The 11,438-nt window shown below is 32.9% G+C and overlaps 1 non-coding gene across 1 annotated transcript; it reads right to left on the reverse strand.

The window, feature by feature from the left end:
• Nucleotides 1-422: 422 nt before the first annotated feature.
• Trnat-ugu lies at nt 423-497 on the reverse strand. The gene has a single exon. It is a non-coding gene; the product is annotated as a tRNA-Thr (tRNA).
• Nucleotides 498-11,438: the final 10,941 nt, after the last annotated feature.

Here is an 11,438-nt window from a genome sequence, read left to right on the forward strand (position 1 = left end):
AATATCCAGGATAACTGATCTCCATCAATTTTGATGCTATTCATATGAGAAAGGTATTTATTAGAATTAATGAACAATGGCAGAATTTAAAAAATTATTAAAATTATAAAAAATTAGGTGTGTATAAGAAAAATAAAAGAATCCAAAATTATTATGTGTTAATTGAGTATTACGTTAAGGTAAATTTAATTGAGTTTGAAATAAAGATAAATGTAGAATTAATATTTTAAAAATATTTCTCATTGGGTTAAAGCTGATTTTTTTATCATCTACATGTTTTAGATTGGATAACAGAAAAACATTTTACTTGAAACACTTAATAAATGAGAATTAAGAATTTGTTAAGTGAAATGATAATTAAATGGACACCCTAGCTGCAAGCAGGCGTTGATATACTTCATTTGGGACATGTTGAAAATGTGTGCCCCGACTGGGACTCGAACCCAGGATCTCCTGCTTACATGGCAGACGCTCTATCCATCTGAGCCACCGCGGGCACAGAGGATAGTGCGTCTGCAGGGACTTATCCCTTGCACACTCCCTGTGAGATCCACATTCCCAACATGTCCACACCACTACATTCACAGTGCACCTTATAGATGTTTGCCCATCATACTCATTACTCGTGGCAGATTAATCTACCAAGTCCCGTACGAGTTTGGGCATAGCGTGTGCGTTCGCACAAGAAGGTCAATGGCTGGGAAGCCATATTTTAACTATATATGATGGTAGTACCTGTTCCCGAAAGAACAGTTACCGTGGATGACCATGCAGCTTTGCTAGAAATGAAATGATAATTAAATGGACACCCTAGCTGCAAGCAGGCGTTGATATACTTCATTGTTCAGTATTATTAAAAATAAATTTTACTTAGTTCAAGCTGATTTAACTGCCTACACAGTTATTATATTTGGTGTATTCCAGAGGACGACTTTTAATTTTGCTTGAATATTTGTCTTTAGATGATGGATTTGAGTATAAGCAATTAAAATTTTTAATTTATTGACACATTAAAAATATCTTTGTTCAGTCTGGTGAATTTGAACACAATTTTCATAATGTTATATCTAGGGTTTTGCTATATTCTCGAGTACAGTTTTCACATTTATTTGAAAGTTTGTCTTCAGGTGAGAGATTTCAGTAAAAGCAATCAAAATATTAAATTTCTTGACAATCAATACATTGATTTGTTTTATTTATCACACTCAGTTTGTTCATAATAATTCAGCACTAATAATATTTTTGAGTGTTCATCATTGATAAAGATTTTTAAAAGTTGCTTATCATAACAATTTGAAACATATTTTTGACATGAAGGCAGAATTCGATTACTATTACCAGTTTTTTATGATACTCTTTAAAAGACTATCTACACATTGTCCTACAGCCACATTGAGTATATTTTTGAACTGCAATTATCAATTGATTTTTCAATTTCACAAATTTTATACTTTTCAGTTTTGATGTGGTCTGGTTTGATGTCTTATAACTGCTTCATCACTACTGTTTAATAGAAAAGAATTTTCTCAGTTAAAAAACTATGGTAGTGAAATGTTCAACATTTTCGAATTTATTCTTTAGAACAGGAACTAATTCAGATGTTTTAAAATAATTTATACAAAATATAATAATATTTAGGTAACAAAAAATTAATAATATGAAAGAAATTTTTTCTGAAAAACAAATTTTGTAATAAATTGATGGTATCCAATATAAAAATAAATGTGAAGTAACAAACTGTTAAATATATTTGATTGCATTAATCAAAACATTTATCATTTAAACTTAGGAAGTTGGTGTAAAGATATTTGTTTCTACTGTTTGAACAGAAATATATAATGATTACAAATGATATTTTTTAGTTTGTTCATCATAAATTTGCAGTGGCTCTAAGCATACCCCATAAAATTTTTAAAATTAACAAAAGATCTTGCATTAAATCTTTAAAAAATTCGACCAAGCTAATAGTGAAATTAATTACAGTTATGCATTAACTCCATGGGTATGATTATATACAAAATTAAGTAAAACAAATACCACCAACAAATTTATGAAAAACTTGCATTTTACGCACAGTTATAATTTAAAAAAACTAGTAATGCGATTAGGAAGTTGAGTTTCAGTTGAAATTAAAGGCTATTATATAACAACTGAGTCTGTATTAGTTGATTATCTGGAATATACAAGTAGTGTCCAACAAAATGAATCTCAACAACATGCAAACAAATAGGAAAAGAAACTAAAAAGCAGAGACCAAAAATTACCAGAAGTAAAGGAAAAAACGTAATGTCAAGTAAGGTTAATGAAAAATTTCGAAATAGACTTAATCATGTTATATGTCCCATTAGAACGAACTCTTTACAAGAAGATAGTTTTCATAAAGATGGTGGGATAATTAAAAATAAAATTTAACCACATTATCAACATATAGTACTGTGTTATAAAATATTATTAAGATATTTTTATTGACATGATTAATTTGGAGGCAAAATATGTAAGAACATGTTTATACCTCCAAAAATATAGACATATTCAATATATCTCAAGGAAATGCAACAAAAGTTAAGAAGACAAATGAAAAAATTAGTACAAATCTTAAAGATGAAGAAAGAACACAAATAATAAGAGAATGTTACTCAATATTGCCTAAGAAAGGAAAAATAAATAGAGAAATTTTTGGTTATACTTGTTTATAATGGTAAAAAATGATTGAATGAATGCTATATGTACTTTAACTAAAGAAATATTTGGGGATATAATTATGTTTGTATACTACTATGTTGTTTTCAATAAATATAACAATACATATTTCATTACCTTTCAAATTAAATAAATAATTCACACAGTCATCAGACATCTGATTTATGAAGTAAGATATTTAATCATCAGGATAAAAACCATATAGAAAAAAAAGAGTGTAAATTTCTTTGTGCTGAAACTGTTCATTTATATATAAATTTTTATCTTTATTTACCCAACTATTATGTGAATTATCAAATTCTAACAATTTAATATAAACCATTTGACCTTTTTTTCTCCAAACTTCTCAAATAGACTTTTTTTCAGTCCTCACTCAGAAAAATATCCTCTTATACATTTTAATTTGTATGTAACTGGATTTGATAATATAGCAAATTTAATTCTAAAAATTTCTGCTGACCAGTTAGCTGTATAGCCTTTTCCAAAAAGCTCTTTTTACTTGCTTAGTCGCACTGCATCTACTATTTTATATTTTGATTTATTATTATGTACAACTCTTCAGTTAATTCATAGTTTTTTCTTTAACATCTGTTGCCTTCATTTTATTACTGAATGTATTACATTATTATATTCATTAACAATTTACAAAAGTAAATCAATCCATTTGTAATCACCTGAAAAACAATTTTTAACATTTTTTCAGCTGATCTTTCTTCCTTAAATAAGGTATACCTCTTGGATTACTCTAAATAAAATTATTAAACTTGCTATTTAACAGTTTTCATATAGTAACTTTTTCATTATGATAATTTTTATTTACAATTAATTCCTCGTCATGAATTATTACTGATCTGTCACTTACATCTCTAACAGCTTTCATTCAAACATATTAAACTGGGTTTACTGTATACTGTTTGGTTAATTCTGTTCCCCTGTTCTAAGCATTTCGAAAGTCTGTTGTTAAGTATGGAAAATAATCTGCAACAATTCCTTTTATAAAGGTATTATATTAAATATCTTAATTTCATTTTATTTAAACTTTTATTTCAGAATATATTATTCCTGAATCGAATGATAATATAGGCTTTGTTTATTTAACCAAAAGAATTGAATTTAATTTACCCATAACAATATGATTTTTTGTTATGAGATTAATTAATCAATCTGTACTCTGCTGTTCCTTTTCATCAATAATTATTTTATCTCCATCAGGCTTTACTGGTGACTTACAAGTATATTTTACATTCAAACAGGTTTTTATTGAAAAACTGTATATTTACTTTTCTTAATTCATTTCATCATTCCTTCAATTATGTTTTGAACATTAGACATAGTCTTCAACTTCTATTCTTTTCGATTTTTATTATCTTCTTCTTACTTATTGAATATTCCTTGTATCTCAGATTCAGTTAATGCATAATCTATTGGTGTTACATTTTCAAATATTTTAAAGTAATAAGTGTGTGCTTCACTATGATAAGGGACAATTTGTTTCTCAATTTCTCGACTTGCTTTTTAAAACATTTTCACTGAAACCTTCAATTCCTTGTTTGACGTTTTCAGTGCATAATTAACAGGTGATGTTCTTTATTAAGATTCTCACATTCTGTTCTCAATTTTTTTCTTCCATTTTCTATATTATTCCTTTAATTATTCAACCCTTTTTTCTATTTTATTTACCTTGTTTAACCACTCATAGATCTTATTTCGACAAAATTTAGCTGGGCTAAAAAATTAATAACTTATTTGTACATATATTTATAAAATTTATACTTATGTGTAATGTTTATGTTTAAAGTTTATGTTATGTCTATGTTGAAGATTTATAACTGTGTAGCGAATTTTTCAGTTTAAAAAAATTTTAATCTTATTTTAATGTATCTATTATTAATTTTTCCTGATCTGTCTATTGTCAAATATGCACACTGGTTCTTAGTTCAACCTTTACTACATATTTCTTTGAAATTACCAAAATTTAAACCTCCACCATCAAATTCATGGTGGATGTGATTTTAATTTATATATTCCTGTCTAAATATATTTAAAATTTAGAGTATTTTGATAATTGTTTAGGTGTTTTTGAATAAGTTTCAGTTAAATGAAATCAATCTATTTCTATATGCCTACTTCTAGTAAAATATTTTCAAACTTGATCTTGGTTTTCAAAAGTGAAATTATCAAATAAAACAACATAATTACCTTAACATTCATCCAATGGTATGTCATTGTTATTTTCAACAAAAGTATAAAAAGTTTTGCAAATATTCTGTTTAGCTGTTTTACATATTTTCATAAATTCTTAAGATTTTAGTCGATCTAAAATTTAGAAATGAACATGTAAATAATGCTTACATCCCAGATTCATCATCCTGGAGCTACGATATAAGTATCGATCATCAAGGCTGTTTTGCCATCACACTTGGACCAATCAAAAATCAAACTGAAGTAGGTTAAAGTTTATCACATTTATTTTTTAACTCTTTCCTTTAATTCTTATTTCTCGATCCCAATCTGCTCTTTAATCAGTATAATTTACTAGTAATGTAATAATTCATCAGTTCTCTAAAAAAGGAGGAGGAGGAGGAGATTAGCATCTAACATCCTGCCAACAGTGTGATCATTAGAGATGGAATACAAGCTTGAATTAGGGAAGGATGGAGAAGGAAAGTGGTCATGCTCATTTGAAAGAACCATCCTGCATTTGACTAAAGTGATATAGGGAAATCATGGAAAACGTAAATCATGATAACTAGATGTGGGTTTGAGCTGTTATCTTCTCGAATATGAGTCCAGTATGCTAACCACTGTGCCACCCTGCTCGCTCTAAAAAAATTGACTTATAACTGTAACTTTTAGCGATTGTCATAATAATCTCACACTAGTTAGTTTTATACAACGTTCTTAACTCGAAATATTACCTCGAAAAATAATAAATTGTCTTGCGCCAGAGAAATGATACCAATTCCTTTTGGTCAAAACAATTAAAAATGTTACAGATACGAATTCATACATGTTAAAGCAGGGCTTCACAACATACAAGCTCGCAGAGCAAGCTGTGAGCAGCAAGGCGCGAGCATGGAGCAGCGCGAGCACGCTACCCCCACTACCGAACCAGAGCGGAGAGTGGGGAAACTCACGTGGGGCACACAACAGCTGCCGCCAGTCAATGTAAATCTGTGGCCGCCTGCAGGGATATCACTCACGAATTATTACTGTGACAAATGAAACAAATAAAGGAGAATGTACGCATGCCACATAAATTTATTAGCTTAGTGTATGCCTCTACATTCGCATTAATTTGTGAACTGTTACACAATAAAAGGTGTCACTGAAGTGTGGGATTCTCGGTTATCTTGTACTTTTTGCCCTTTACAATTGTGTCTATGTTCGGAGTAATTGTTCTTGTGCATTTTTGACGCAGCGTGCAGTTTAAATTTCGATCAGACAATGCGTTTCTCAGGTGTGTCTTGTTACATTTCATTGCAGAGAACAGTTGTTCACAAATGTACGTGGAAATCTATCCTGAGGGAAGTGTCTGTAAAATTCCAAAATGTTTTTCTTGTTCTGAAATTTGTCTCTGTATTCTCTGTCACACTGCAGGTCAATAATTTCTTGCTGCAGCTCAGGACGAATCTCTTAAATATTCGCTGAATATGGAGAGAACAGATCAAAATCACTATCTAGTGCTGTCAGATCTTGAAAGCGCTGATCAACTAAACTATGTGAATAAAGTTCACAGTCTTTGTGAACATCTTGCATGGATGATAATTTAGGAAAATGAGCTAGGCTTCCTGTTTCCAGCTGACTCACCCAAAGTGTCAATTTAATTTTAAAAGCTTGTATTCGATCTATGAAATGAGTAATTAGCAGATCTTTACCTTGTAGTAAAACGTTCAAAGCATTCAGATGGCTAGTTAAATCTGCTAAGAACGCGAGATCACATTCAAACATGCGCGCGCATTTCCCCTCCCTCCCTACTCCGCGACCTTGCACCTGCTCGCGAGCACGTGCCTGAGCAGACGCGAGTACTCGCGCTCAAAACCGTCCAGTTGTTAAGCCCTGTATTGAAGCCTATGGAATTTTAAATAGAGCTGTTGTTGAAAGCGATTTTAAATTATATGTGACATAAAAGATAATATTGAAAGTGTGTTGGGATTAAATAATCAAATTATTCTGGCTAATGAAAATATTGTTGCTAGTTAAAATTATATCATTTGAATTACTTAATGTTAATTTTAATATAGCTGATGGAATGTTAGAGAAAGATGATGATTATTTTCATCACAGTACTAATATTATTGCTTGATCTTGTTTCCATCCAGACTCCCCATTCACGAGCGTTGTGATTGGCTAGAGCACTCGCGCCATGTGTTCAGTCCACCCACAAACATATTTAAACACATACGAAATACTGGAGTTACATTTAAATAACTGAAATTAAATAAATATTCCTATGGCTGGACCATAAACACGCTCTAACACACATTATTAAATACATAAACAATTATATAAGCATATATCAAAAGAAAAGAAGCAAATGGTAGGCCAGGAGCCTAATGTCTCTGTGCTTTCTAAAACACAGTAAATAATTGACCAGTTTTTTCATGAATAGCATATATCGGATATTAACAAAGACTTAGATGAGTCAATATATTTATAAGCATGCCACTACCATTTTTTCGTGTAACTGTGGAGTACTTATGACCTGACGCGATCGATAGTAATCGGCCACTTTGATCTCCAATAACTCATGCACTATTTAAGTTACATGCCTGTAATTCATACCAATTTATGATTACACTAATAGCTTTCTAAAAACACAGTGATCGACAAAATCGGATGAAGCGTTTATATTTTGGAAATTCGTTGCTCGATGTTACTAATATAATTTACCATCAGATACAAAACTTTAAACTAACACAAAGATATTGAAAATCTGATCACACCATCAGAATCGTCGAGCAAAAAATGGTAATCTACATGTTTCTTTTTGATGTATCATGATTCATCGTGCTACTTTTAATTTCTGTACGAACTGTGAAATGTCTGCCATTAAGATTTCACAAACTCCCCCATCTCTGGCACTCCTGGCATAGACATCTCCTTCATTGACACAAAGCACCGTCTTCATCACACCGAAATTCCCAGCCATGCGGCTAGACCATGTGCTGGGTCTACCCCTCTCGTCCAGTTAACGTTTGGCAACACGTGTTTGCTACTAGGTCCTGGCTTTGACGAGCGTCCTGTGCGGCCACACCAACTTAGAATATTTTCAGGGCACCACAATTCACCCATTACCTCACAAACTTTTAGATCCCAGTTTTATGATTAACATTTTACTACTTTTCTTTGAAATATTTGGAACTTCTTGAAAAATCTTTGGACATATGACACAGATATTCAAGGCTGTCTAAAGACAATTCGAAATTATTGGTTAAAGTGCTCGAAAATGATGAAAATGTTTGAAAAAACACAAAAACTGTTGAAAGGTTGAAAAAAGACAGTTTTTATCTTTACACATCAATTTAACTTTTCTTTGTTATTAAAATGTGACTTTTTGGCAAAATTGCGATTATTGATGTATTTTTCCACATTTTTGGTGAAATTTAGCTGTAATTTCATGGTTATTTACATTTGTAAGAATTATGCCGATAAACCTAATATACATTTACTGCCAGCAAACCTTAATGTTTTTATTGCTTCTCTCTGAATTTTAATTCCCTTCCACAGTTTATGTTTGGCTCCTTTTACTACTTGCTCATTGTGCAGATTAGATAATGTTGGAGATAGGCTTCAACTCTGTCTAACTGCCTTCTGCATTACCACTTCCCTTCCAGATCGTTCATTATCAGTAATTTCAGCATGGTTTCAGTACAAGTTGTACACAACCTTTCGTGTCTCTATTTTTTACGTGTTATGGTCAATTTGAAGAGTAAATTGCAGTTAATACTCACAAAAGCATTATATGTTCTTACATTTCTTCGGAATTGAAAGTAATCTTCAGGAGCTGGGCTTATACCAGTTTTTACATTCTTCGGCAGATGATTTGTGTTAGTATTTTACAACCATGTCTTATTAAACTGATGGTTCGGTAATATTCACACCTGTCATCACCAGCTGTCTTTGAAACTGAATTTTTTTCATCCTTCTTGAAATATTTGTGTGTATTTCGTTCGCTTCATATATCTTGTGTGCCAGGTGTAATAGTTTCATCATGGTATGTTCACCCAAGGATCTCAGTAATTCGAAGGAACGTCGTCTACTCCAGCGTTATTCCCATTGGCCTACTTTATTTGCTACATTTTTGTATCTTAACGTCTCGCCAATGAAATTCTTGGTCTCATAAGTTATTAAAGAATTTCTGCTGGTCCTTGTCTGTTTGCCAAATTGAGACTTTGCTGGCTTCACTATTCCTTATCTCAAAGATACCCAGTCGTCTTCTGTTGCATTGATTTCCCCTGTTTCTGTAAATCTTTGTCTAACACTTCCTATGAAACATCCAGTGGTACTCTCATTTTACCCAGGTCCCATCTGCTTAATTTCCTGCTTACTTTTCAATTTCTTCAGTTTTGATCTGCAGTTCACAACCAAGAAATCACCAGAATCTGAAGCTTCGCCTGGTTGCGTTTTTCAGATTACAATCTGGTTTAGAACTCTCTGTAGTATTCGTTTACAATCTATTTGAAACCTTCTGGCATCTCCAGGTCTCTTCCATGCACACAAATTCTTTCTATGATTATTAAACCAAGTATTATCCATGAGTGAATTGTGCTCTGCGCAAAATTCTACCCGTCTGCTTTATCTTATATTTCTATCGTCCAGGCAATATATTCCTACGACTTTTTCTTCTCTTTTCTCCTATTATTGAAGTCCAGTCTTCCACCACAGTTACATATTCCTCTCCCTTAATGATCTGAATAGTTTCTTTTATCTCATAGCTCATTCTGTCCATCGTCTGCGGAACTGTATTACTGTGTTGGATGTTGGCTCAGTGTTTACACTGGCGACGATAATGCGTTTATTATGCCATTCATAGTAGTATTCATTTTCCTTATTCATTAGTATCAGACCTACTCCTGCATTATAATTGCTTGATTTTGTGCTGATACCCTTGTACTCACTTAAACTGATGACCTGGTCTTCCTGCCTCCGTACTTCACTAAATCTCACTATATTTCACTAATTCCCACTACATCTAAATTAATTCTAGTCATTTCTCTTTTCTGATTCTCTAACCTATCTACCTGAATAAAGGATCTAGTATTCCACACTCCAATCCCTAGAACTTCAGATTTGAATTTCCTTATAACAACTTCCTCCCGAGTAGCCCCATCCAGAAACACGGCTGGGAAGCTACTTTTGCTGTTAAATATTCCAACCCCGTTGACGCTATCAGCATTAAACCATACAGCAGAGCTGTATGTATTAGGTATATATAATGGCTGTAGTTTCCCCTTACCATCAGCCATTCGCAACGTATTGTCCTTGTAGATTGAAGTCCATCAGTTGAGGTCTGTGGTTTCGAGTACTGCCATCCAGAGAAAGATTTACCAGCAACACAAGAAATTGACAGAATGAAATATCTTCGCTCTCTCTTCAAGACGTTAAGGAACGAGTTTCTTATATTATTCATGCCTGTCTCTAGATATTTAGCACCCGTCGAATTTTGTGATGTTAAGGATAGAGCTACTTTTGCTGGAACTGAATATTAAGCGATATGTTGAACCTACAGATGATCGACGCCTGGCCCAGATGATTCTGAATATTGTCGTGAGTCTGGTATCTTTATGAGGTGGGCGCAAGGGCAGTGACAGAAGATTCAAAGAAAAATCAGTCGTTACATCATGAGCTAGTTCAGTGAATGAGAGGGGTCACAGAGATGCTGATGTAATTCCGATGGCGGACATAAAGGGACAGGCGTAGTGTACTACAGAGAGGTTTACAGTTAAAATTTTGAAAGCGCGTCCCGTAAGGTGAGCGGCATATTATTCTCTCCCACACATAGCTCACAAAATGTCCATGAAGGTAACATCAGAGAACTCTAGATTTATACGGAGGCTAACTAACATTCACTCTTGCTTCGCACCATGCGCAAATGGAATAAGATGGAACCGTGCGAGATTGGGAGTGGAAGGTGGAATTAAATGACACTGGTACGAGAAGCACTCTCCAGCACACACTGTGAGATGCAGATGTACTACATATCTGCATCGGTGTACCATGACGTGGACATCTCAACGTTCGATGCAGATTCCTGTGCCTCCATCAATCCACCACAACGGCGGAGAAATTCTGTGTACAAAAATATGTGTTTCTTTCACGTCTCATGATTCTCTAAATGGCACACTGTACAAAAGTAAGTATGAGATCATACACGATCTATAAAAATTGATTATGAAGAAGTGCAAGGCTGCAAATTATCCATCAAATGAAGTCTCATTTCGACAAAGACAGGGATACGTGATTTAAATGTGTAACAAGTGACGTTTGACTCATTTTGAGATGTTGAAATGTTCTGATAGTGATCCTTAATGAATTATTGTTTAGTGTTTCCATTCTTACAGAATTTAAAGAGCGTTTTAAAAATCAATATTCTCTGTAAGAAATATGCAATTCCAGTGGCTTCAAAAGGAAGGAAAAACACAGACTGACGTTGTCAAGAACTGTACAGAAAAAATAAGCTCTTCATGACGTCTCAATGCAACATGAATCGTTAGAATTGGCTGACGGGTGCTGAG

This window comes from Schistocerca americana, chromosome X, assembly GCF_021461395.2.
Source record: "Schistocerca americana isolate TAMUIC-IGC-003095 chromosome X, iqSchAmer2.1, whole genome shotgun sequence".
Classification (NCBI taxonomy): Eukaryota; Metazoa; Arthropoda; class Insecta; order Orthoptera; family Acrididae; genus Schistocerca; species Schistocerca americana.